Source organism: Pocillopora damicornis, chromosome 3, assembly GCF_964200805.1.
Source record: "Pocillopora damicornis chromosome 3, jaPocDami1.2, whole genome shotgun sequence".
In the NCBI taxonomy this organism is placed as follows: Eukaryota; Metazoa; Cnidaria; class Anthozoa; order Scleractinia; family Pocilloporidae; genus Pocillopora; species Pocillopora damicornis.
Genome location: NC_142672.1, coordinates 10,673,990 through 10,685,534, shown reverse-complemented (window position 1 = coordinate 10,685,534; position 11,545 = coordinate 10,673,990). Strand labels below are relative to the sequence as shown.

General features: G+C 37.2%; 1 long non-coding RNA gene across 1 annotated transcript; it reads right to left on the bottom strand.

Annotated features, from left to right (window-relative positions):
- Positions 1–10,544: 10,544 nt before the first annotated feature.
- On the bottom strand, positions 10,545–10,984 carry LOC149048197 (uncharacterized). The gene is made up of 2 exons (XR_016185256.1): positions 10,818–10,984; positions 10,545–10,659 (listed from the first exon to the last, which is right to left on the bottom strand). It is a non-coding gene; the product is annotated as an uncharacterized LOC149048197 (long non-coding RNA).
- Between the last annotated feature and the right edge of the window lie 561 nt (positions 10,985–11,545).

Sequence of the window (11,545 nt, the reverse complement as noted above, 5' to 3'; positions counted from 1 at the left end):
CCAAAGCAGGGAGTGTCGGAATATAGTGAGACAGGATTGCTTCGTTAACGATGCCTGGAAAGCATTTCAAGGTTGTGTCAATCCTCTCATGACACTGTTTGAATGGTTCAAATCTGAAGGCAGAGAAAAGTCCAAAGTTTTTAGTTTCTGGGAAGGATACATTAATATGGTGTTGCTGCTTCTGCAGTTCGTTAAAGCTGAACGAACCGGAAACTGGAAACTCCACCTCTCCGCCACAACAGAAATGGTTCCCCATTTTTTTCTCTATGGACAGGGTCAACTATTCCGGATGGCTTCCAGTCTATCTCTCTGATGTTGCAGTTAACTCACCCCGCAGTTAACCAAGAGTTCATTGCTGGAAACCACAGTGTAAGCCGCTCTAACCAACCGTTTGCGCAAGTTTGGCCGGATATGGCCCTGGAACAATCAATTAACCTTGATACCAAGACAAAGGGGGGCATAGTTGGAATGAGTACGAACGAAGATGCTGTCGACCGATGGTTCTTAACCATTCACGAGCGAGCAGCCATGACACATGCACTAAAGGAGATGTGTGGTCTTGAAAACTGCGACCGCATTGGGACACACAAGGAGGCTGAAGCCACAAGAGTGAGCAGATATGAGAGAGACGTACAGAAGTTGTTTGAAACCTTCAAGAGTGGTCTCCTTAGTGACCCTTTTCAGATTCCAGAAGAAATCTCAGATGAGGAAATACCCTTAACCTTAAGTAATCTTGCCACTGGTGTTGTTCTTCCAGGCGCAGATGGAAGCATTCTTCTCAACGCGGAAGAGTTAGGCAGAAAAAGCATGGAAACCTTTCTTTCATCGCGAATTCAGAGAAATGAAATCAATTTCTGGGATCTAATCCAGCGGCTGAAGTTAAAACATTATACTCCTGCCATACAGGAGCCTGCGCAGAAGGCTGCTGAGTCTTTTATCTGCTCCCTTTACACTTCCGCAAAGAACTTTTCAAAAGTAGACGACGTTAGATATTTTCTTTTTTGCCAACAAAATTTGAACAGTGAAGACCTGCCACCGACTTCAGAACGCTTGTCTCATCATATCAAGAGGGCAAACTTCCAAGCCTTTGTTTGGAATAGAGCTTTGGTTCCACTTCAGAACATTCCCTCGCCAGACGAACATGGATGGAAGCTGGAAAATGGCAAGCTATTCCCTGTTCTGATGACAAGGAATCCTGCCCCAGAAGGCATGACGGAGCTAACAACATGCCGCTGCACAACTTTAGAATGTAAACGTAGTTGTTCCTGTAGGAAAAGTAACCTCCCTTGTATGGCGGCCTGTTTATGTATGGCAGATGAAGGATGCTGCAATCCTCTGAATGAAGAGTTGTTGTCTGACAATAATTCTAGTGCCTCTGACACTGAGTGACAGTTGTTGTTTTTGATGTCAGTCTGCAAATTACATGTACTTATCAGATCATTACCTCTCCCGATACAGATCCGTATAACGGGCCGATAAATTAAGGTTTTGACTCATGTTTTATAATTCCGATTCAACGATTTTTTAGTATGCGACAAAGATTGGTAAAGATAGCAAATTTCTTAGGGGGTAATTTTCAAGACCGAAGTGTTTGTAAGACAGATTATCATCAGTGGTTGTAGTTTACACGTAACGAAATTAGAACACGTTGCAAACTGGTATCTTTTTGACTTAAAAATACCTACTGCTTTCACATTGTGAAGAGCTGTTGCCAGTACCTTTCACTCTCAGTCGTCTCCCTTTGAATTTCAAAGAATGACTGACGGCAAGAAGCTTCCATACCTATTGTTCCACATGTGGTCATTAACTCAATAAACAGAATCCAGTCTCTGTGCAGCAGAATATTGGTAAGTCCGCGTTTTTTAATTTTTGTCATAAATTAACAGAAATAAACGTAAAATGTTGGTAGATATGCATAGACACAATTTTTATAGGCTATCATAGAAATGCCGGCATTCACATGCTTTCATTTTCACAGCATCTTTCATATTTTCAAAGATTTTCACCCGTTTTGAGGTTGCTTTTATTCCAGCCTCGTTTCCATGTAAACATTGATGGAGGAGAGACCAGCACTAACATTGTCGATTTTCTGGAGTTCTACGCTTCCAAAAATATTTTTTTAAATGTAATTCAAAAGTGTACGATCTCTTTGTTTCCTGATATGATAAAAGGCCTGAATATGTCCTTTACCCTAGTCTCAGCAGGATATGAAATATGTCAGGATCGATAAAGGAGGCCGCTTTCTGACGAAAAAAGTCATGTGACAATCACGTGACATGCTGTCGTATCATGTGAACACTTATATTGTAGGCAGGTACATGCTCATCATTTTTCTAGTATGGTTTGGGGCACTTAAGCGGAAGAAGATGAAATTTGAGGTCAATTTCTGTTTGAGCCTCGTCTCCATGCTGAGTGCCATGTCATGGTATAAAGCCCCATTTATCTCGTCAGGGGTACCACAATTCGGGACTACATAGTATCTTATCTCAAAGAGCAAGTATTGGTCTATCAGAATCAGCTGTCAAACCTTTTCTGTCGGATGGGTTGAACCAACTCCTGAAATAAGGCTTTTTCAGAAAATAGCTCCTTGACTATATTTCCATTTATGAGACTGAGTTGTCACTCAATTAATACTGTAACCCAATTAATACTGTAGCACCAAGAAGTGACTAATGTGTATCCTCTCCCTTAAACATCCATTCATTATCCAGCAAACAGGCGGTGAGAATACTCAAATTTAGCAGGTGGAAGTTATTATGTTGATTCAATGCCAAATTCTTGTAACCAAGTTTCAAGGAAATCTGTATCAGCCAGAGGGAAGAATTATCAAGCAGATCTTGGGAGTTTGAGAGTTTATTGGAAAATGGCCATTGTAGAGAGAAATTGATTTGACACAAATGTCAACACTTTTGTGATCCAGGTGTCCTCCAATAACAGTTCTATCAACATATTGAAAACTTATTGATTTTGAGTTATTTTGTAATCTTGCGATCTTGTAAAGGTAATTCTAGTTGATGTAATTTTAGCCTTCTGCAGTAGAGTTTTCTTTTGGTTTAATGACTTGTTTGAATGGTTGTCACTCTTGTCCTTCAGCAAGCGCTTAATTAACTGCAAAGCACTTCCAATGCTGCCACCAGCAGTGACTTGTAGACATTACAATAAGACCTCTGTGGTAAGTTCCAAGTTTTTTTTTTCAAAAGCAGTTGGCAGCCAACAAAATTCCTAGGTTATTCCACATTTTTCAGAGTGCTTGTTGTTGTTGTTTAATTAGATCTCACTGGACTGTGAATGAAATGTCATGCATCTTCCACCTTGTGAAGCGTACATGGGCCATTCCATTTTAGAACTGCTTAAATGGTGAAATTTTAAAACATTTCATATCTAGCTCACTCATGGATTTTTGGATTGAGGAGGGCCTAAATTGTTTAAAAAAAAGTAATCTGAAAGTTGACTTTGCAGGAAATGGCATAGAGAGGCTGTTTATTTTTGTCCAATGAAAAGTGTGTGAAAATAGCTAACACGCTGTAAGATCTAAAACAAGTTTAGTTAAATACATTTATTCCAAAAATCTTAGCAGGGGAACAAAACTAATTGAACTCAAAACAAAGATGAACTTGCAGATAATTTTTGTAAAATGAATATACTTTGTAAGTGAGAGCAAGTAACAATTTTGTTTCAGACATTACGTGATGTCGGTAACAAAAACAGTCTTTTTTTTGTTTGTTTTCTTTGAAAATAAAAACCAATTGTTTTGTATGCTTGGCTCCTTTTTTTAGATTTTAGGGGCCCAAACTTGAGTGCTGTAAATTATCAAAATCCTGGAGAAACACTGGGAAAAATAAAGCGTACTTAATGTTATGGACATTACATTACAGACATTACCTTATGGAAATTACATAATGGACATTATGACTGAATGACTTTTACTATTATAGTTGTTGTTTTGGGGAGAAATAAATGCTACATGCAAACCAATTTTGTTCAAATTTATCACATATTAGATTACAGTGCTTTCAACCAAACACTAATAACAATAACCATAACAATAACTGTACAGTAACAGTGGCAACACTTTGGTGACACAAGGAGTACAAATTTTCAAAAAGTTTATGTCCAACTGCAAATTACGTTTACTGAAAGAATTATACTGTTTAGAGTCAGTACCTTCTTTTAAAATATCTGAAGGTGAAAAATTAAAAAAAGAAAACATGCAATGTTTCAGAAATGTAGCTTAAAACAAGCAATACTTCAACTTTCAACGGCCAATTTGCTCTGATAATGACTGTCCTCATATCATACTACAGAGAAAATTGCCAATTCATACAGTTCAGTGCAGTTTAACTTTCCAAAATAGTGTCAACTGGCTTATTAAGAGTCAATGAATAGTACTCTGACAAGGGGTTCAGTACAATCCAAGTTCAATAATTAAAGCAATGTTTCACTACTGCAATCTGAAGTTAGTTCGACTAGTTATTTGAAAATATTTTCTTTTTGAAGATATTTAACCAGCCTCTTAGCATATGAAAGACTTGGAACATTGAAAATTCCAGTGCCTTTTAGCTCTATGGAGCCATAGAAAACTCTTCTCTTGTGGTCAATTATATCAATGTTGTTCCTCAAAGGCCAGTTAAATGTTTCCACAACTTGGCAAAGAAATTTGATTTCAACCTCATCAGTAACCCTAAGGACTCCTCTAATGTAAAACTTGCAAACCAGAAATCTATTCTGCACTGTGTCTCAGAAAGCAAGAACCAAAAGACAGCAGAAACACTAGTTAAAGTATGCTCAATGGAACTGAATTGTAAGGAGCATGCTCTACAAAGGATACTCCATTAACCACAGTCACACATATACACCAACTGTATTATTAATTTTATGGTTATTAGCACAACCAGAAAAGATAATTAACTTGCTATTTAGCCTGATTAAGAATCTGAAAAAGTCAATAATAAAAAGTTCAAGAATAAACAAAAACATTCCCTTATTGTTACCAGTGTAAAAAAATTTCACAATGTAATGTCTGTAACAAAAATTGCACAATGTCTGTAACAGCAAGTTTTTACCTCAAGCTCAAAATCTAACCACAGAATAAGAGATGCAACTAGATTTTAAAAAGCTATTAAGTAGCTTTGTTCTTATTATTATTAAAAGGTTTTGTCTGAATGGTCAATTCACAGGAAACAAAGTGTCAAGTGAACACATTATATTGTAGGTTGATTTTTTTGTAATGTTTATAACAGAGTTTTGAACAAAAATATTGGCAACCTTTGTTTAAGAAAGGAAAGTTTCTATTCTGCAGATAGTCAATTCCCCCTGAGGAATGTTGGTACAAATTATAAATTAAAAACTGTGCAAAACAAGTTTGGTAAGGAAATTAGTTTCCAAAAATTGGTCTCTGAATGTAATGTCCATAACAAGTTATTGCCCACATACAGTTTTAGCCAATATAGTTTTCTGTCACATGTATTTTTATGGTCACTCTTTCTCATAAAATTAGCATTACAGCATCTGCTAAAGACACACGAAGCTTTTGCTTAACGTACATATCTATCTATTTACCTGTATTCTGATTGAGAATCATTTATTGTTTCCTTACTTGGAACTGGTTAGATTAAGTGACCACCAAAAACCTTATAATATCAAGTTAAGTTTTGTTTTTGGGCAGTCTTAAGTCTAAAGGCCATGATGGGTTCATGGTTAGGTGTGTCACAATTTGCGTACAAATTAGAGGCAAATTTACTTTGTACTTGGCATTAATCCTAAGTGTTCTCATTTTTCTTTTTGTGTATTGGAATGCAATTTAAGTTTTCATATATTGATGCTTTTGGTATTAAATATGACTTACTTTCCTTCTTTTCTTGTTATTAAGGAAATGGGAACCAATGGAGAAGGAACCAAATTTCAGTGCAAGGTCTGACCAAAGTCCTTGCAATATTTATTGATTTTGCCAATTTATGAGTCTAATTCCCCCTTTTCCTTAATTTTTTTAAATTGTTGTAACACAGTTTTGTTTACTTTTAATTCAAAGCTTGTAGGGATAACAGATGTCGCTTGCCCAGAGGGTGGGGATGTGTGTGCTGAGGCTTTTAGGAAATTAAAGGTACAGTATACCTGTTCATGAGTCAATTGTCAATTCGTGTAGTTGAATCAAAGATCAAATATATTTTTTGCCACTGACAATGGTAATTATAAGTTGTGTTATATTTCTTAAACATGGCAACTTGAAATTGAAATTTAGTGCTCCTGCTATAATCCTCTCAAACATGATGTGATGTTTGCAATTAAATCCTTGACCAATTAGTGGGTGTACGTCTCTATAATCACTGGAGTAATTATAGTAATGTTAATTGTGTTAAGTGTGTGTGAGGCAAAATCACTAAACTCAAAACTGCATTGTGGCTGAAGTTTTAAAACAGTCAGTGAAGTATGTTCAGAGCCACCTTAAAAACATTACATTGTAGCAGAATTAAGGTGGCACTGAAACCACAACACACCTTTATTTTGAGCTTTGCAAAAACAGTCAAATTTGATATGTTAATGTAAACATTAGGGGCTCACACATACCTGGATTTATGTACCTAGCTGTAACATTTATGTTTGGGAGCAGAACATGTGGTCCATTTATCACATGCATGAAAATAAATTTGGCACACTAGGGCTGCAAACTTTTCATGCATAAATTAATCTGAGATTGCTAGATGTTGCTGTAATTGAAATACATCTTTTTAGGCAATGATAGCACCTCTTGGGACTGAATGGAAGATGTCATATTGTGAACTATTTATTAGCAGGACTCATGTCTGGGCAGAGCAAGACAGAACTAGAGTAAGAGAACAGAGTTTAGAATTTGTTTATCCTAATATTGTATTAATTTCATCCAGAGAATTTAAACCAGTTCTCAAATCCAATCTCAATTTTTAAAGTCTATATATCTTGTCAGAATTTGTGCTACAAACGCTCATTTGAATTATCTCACACAATGCTCAGAAGATCATAGTTAAGTTCTCTATAGAGGTGTCCTCTTGGACATCTTAGAAATCATCTTTTAAGTGTGTTTCAAGCTTTTCTTTGGTTATATTTTTGAAGGTTGTGAAGCATAGACTTAACATCAGGAGAATATCATTCATTATTCAAGATCCAGATGACAAAACTGTATTTGGCTATGTGTGCAGTCCAGCTTACCCCTTTGAATTCAAGTATAAGCTTTATGCTTTTAAGTCCAAAAGAGTAAGTGAAACCAAAGAGGCCTTGTGATAGTTAACCTGAATTATTAGGAATTCATATAGCCTGTTTATTTATGGACGAGTTTAGACAGGGAATCTTGTCTTCTTTAAAGAAAAACAATATGCAAGACCAGGCTTTGAACTTTGTAGGGGTTCTCTCATCAGAACCAATAAAGGTTGTCCAGTTATTAAGACGTCAGGTAGAGAGAGCTCAGGCTGTGAAAGCAAATGGATTTGTTTCAAGGATTGCAGAGTGGTAGCTTATATAGTCTTAGAATGGAGTCATGTTTGACAGAAAACCATTTGGAAATCAGGTTGATTTGATCTCTAGGACGTCCCTTGGCGCGGTTCTGTCTGTACCGTAACTATAGCATCAATCTGTTTGGTACTCAGGTTGCGGTAAAATCGCAAAATATCTCCTTTTCACCGTAGCGGTGAAGGTTTTAAACTTAAAGAAAAAAAGGCTGTGAACCGACCAGAATACCTACAGACACTGTAATTTCAGAAGTATAAAGATAATTGTGATATCATTAAATTTGAGCCCCAAAAAGTTACCTTCCTTTGCTAAAGTTCTGCCCAAGGAAAGGTATTCCATGCGATATCCACATCAGACAGATAACGCAGAAACATTTGAGAGTGAAAGTTTCGTACGTCCTTAATTACACATTTCTCTTTGATGACTGAGGATGATTACAAGGGTTAAAACTATTACAAACGCATCGGCCGTTTTTGAAAATGACGTTACTAGCCAATTTTTTTTGTGCAGTTTTACCCCTTGTCTTAGAGGTAAAATTGTTTTCTTCAGACAAACACCCTTTGTTTGTTATACAGATTACAACTTAAAGACTCGCAAGTGCATGTCTCAATGAGTTGCGAGCTTTTGATATATTGCATAACATTTTTGCTCTTCAGACCGAGGTTATCATTAAAACCTTGGGGGAATATACTGGAGCTGCGACTTAATGTCAGGACAGAGGCGGCCGGATCATTAGATGGTATGTACTATTGAGCCAAGGTGCCCCGTGTACGTTATTTCATAGTTAGCCAGGTTACTTTTTCAACTACGTAAATTACCTATTGATTTTCCCGTCGCCTGTGTCTTTTTTCGGGCGCGCACCTCTTCGATATCAGCTCGCTTTTGTGCAGGATTGTCATTAGTTACAGAGTGCTTATCATCACCATCATAATCTTTATCACTGTTATTTTTTTGTCCATCTTATCAAGTCTAATCAACCATAATCCTTTACGTGATCTAAGGGCACGTGTATAATGGAGGCGTCTAACCACTTTCATGTAAGTGCTCTGTTCAAAGAGCAGTCAAGGTACGCGCAGATAAATATCCAATTGGACGTGGCTACAAGTGCCACTCAGTTTACTTACTCCAACAATGAGTGACGAAGGATAACAGCGCGGCTTAATTTCATCATATTTCTAAGTATCCAGTTAATGCCGACCTACACCACTTTCGGATGAGTTCTCCTTTAGCCGTTTAGAAGGTTAAAATGTATCACTGAAACATACAAATACACAAGCAAAACCAGGCAAGCCAAAAAAGCTATTCCGTGAGACTTCCAAATTTTGATGTTATATTTTTCAATTCAAGACATTAAACATATTCGGGTATTGATCTTGATTCACAATCCCATTAATTTTCTTAATTCGGATCTTGGTACCTTTTACAAGGAGCCGGAGACCTCTCTCAGAATGTGACACATCTACAGGAACGACTGCAAGAAAAAGAGAGGAGCGAGGCCAACCTCTTGAGGAAAATTCAGCAGTTACAGAATGAAGTTTCTAGCTTACAGAGAAAGCAAGAGGAACAACGTCAGGAAGTAGATGAGATGCGTCGTCAAAGAGCAAATGCTGAAAGAGAGAAGAGTTCCTATGATTGGATTATCAGCCGTAATGAAGTTCAAGTGACTGATAAGAGCCTTGGGTCTGGAGGTTGGGGAATGGTTTATGAGGGCAGATACTGTGGTTGTGCTGTTGCCGTGAAACAAATCCGCGAAGACTTTGCTCCAGCTTGTAGTCTGTTTGTAAAGTTTCTAATCGTTCCCCTCTTTCTAAACATTGCTGATTCGTCTCCCCCAGTTGCTTCTGAAGAGGGGTAACTCTCTGGTCCCTTTCCTCAAGCTGTTGGAGTAACGCAGTTACTATCGATTCTATTTCCGTTTGACTTCTTATCCTTTGCTCCATTTCTCTCAAGTCTGTTAGTAACATTTATTCCCGTACTTCCTTCTGTCTAGGCTCCTTTTCTTGGTTCGTTTTCTCTTTTCTTCTTTTGGATGTGTGCGGCTGATTTTCTACTAGTCCTATTTCCGCCGACTGCACAACTGAATAGATTCCTTGATGTTCTACAAGAGAGTCGGTTTTATTCAAAATTTATAGCAAAGTTTAAACACTATAGCCAATGATTAAAGTGTTCCAGTAAGTAATAATGGTAGAGATTCTTTAAAAAGAGCATTTCCATCCCTTAAGGAAACTGTAGCAGTGTCATATATTTTTTGAGTACATGTAAGTAAGTGTATAGGGTGCATTTTATTATCTATTACCATGGGGGGAGGGAAGGATCTTTTTTGGGGGGGGGGGAGGGGGTGTTACATGGGGGTGTTACATGGTTTTCGGGGTGAACATAGGGAGGTCACCCGTTACCAAAAGAGCATAAAGGGGAGGACTACTTAGAATTGACTGCCCATTACCTGCTGGCCATTAAGGAGGATCATAAGAATATTACAGAGCCAGTTATGAGGTACATTTTTTTGTGACACAATTAAAATCTTCCTAAGATTTTTGGCGTTTCGAGGGTAGTCTTTTCTGATCACATTTCTTTAGTAACTGTCTTTGGTAAATTTCTGTAAATAAAATCTGTAATAAGTTCCATTCACTTGCATTTTTTGATTGAGTAGATTACTGGGTTGAAACCTATTTGGTATTTTGTTTTCTTACAATCATGAAATAAACTCCTCATTTGTCTAATTGATTACATGTGGCATTTATTCGAGATGGTATTCATTGGTCAATTTGCTTCCAATCGTGGGAGAGTTTAAATCAAGTAAATAAGGTATGTAAAAAATAGTTGGAAATTAAGTTACTTGAAGTGCACATTAAATAGGTCTTTGGATTTAATCCAGGAAAGAAGTATAACCTAGCCATAAACATAGTGTTCATGGTCTACCAAAAGAGTAAACAGCCGCCGAAAAAAATGATTCACCAAGTTTCTCATCGAATCCCGTAGATCATCATGTGACTTTAGTGGAGTCACAGGATAGCGAGTGACCAGGAGCATAAAACGAACGCACAAACAACGGACGTATAACAAAGTTTTCCAACCAACTTACAAATTTATTCTTACGATAATCGACGGTAGCGAAGATACGTAGCGATGGCTTTAAAGCACAACAATAGCGTGATACAATTTGATGTGATGTGGTTCGAACTAAAAGGAAATTAAAAATAAACCTATGTAACTTACATTGTACCGTACATCGATTGTGCATAACGACAATGAAATCAACTAAGCCTTTATCTAATAGAAACCGATGTAAACAGAGTAACGAAATCATGCGACAATTATAACAAGTAAAAAAGACATACTTTGGTTTAGCTCCTAGCTTGATAGCATATAACCCAATGATAGCGACAATAGCGAGATAGCTTGCTCTTAAATGGCGAAGATGTAAACTCGTTGTACAACGATAGCATGTCACTTTCGCAAGAAACTCGTAACCTGATAAGTACACGTGTAATATAATAGCTACGGCTACTGGGAAAGGTGATCAAATGTTAACACTACAACTTTACGTAATCAATCGAGTTAATCATAAACGATAAAATAAAAGGATATAAAAATAGAACGTTTCGAAACTAACACATCACTCGTTAAACAATTCGTGGCATGTGGTGCTTACCTGATGACTTTGTATCAGGGTGTGTTTCAATTCCCTAAATTTGCTCTTCATTCCTTAACAACTTCCTTACATTTCTTTTGCCAATTTCATTTGTACCACTCCTCACATCCTAGGGGGAAACAACCAAACTAACTCAAACCGTTCGGCACAGAAGTATCACAGAGACTCTACGGCCGCTACATTGACGATTGCATCGGCGCTACCTCCTCTACCAAAGAGGAGCTCACTCAATTTATAACCGCCGTCAATTCCTTTCATCCGGCTCTTAAATATACCTGGGAAATTTCCGACAATTCTTTGGCTTTTCTAGACATCAAAATTTCAATTGAAGGCAACGGCTTATGTACTAGTGTTTACTACAAACCTACAGATTCACATAGTTACTTGTTGTATTCATCCTCACATCCATCACAC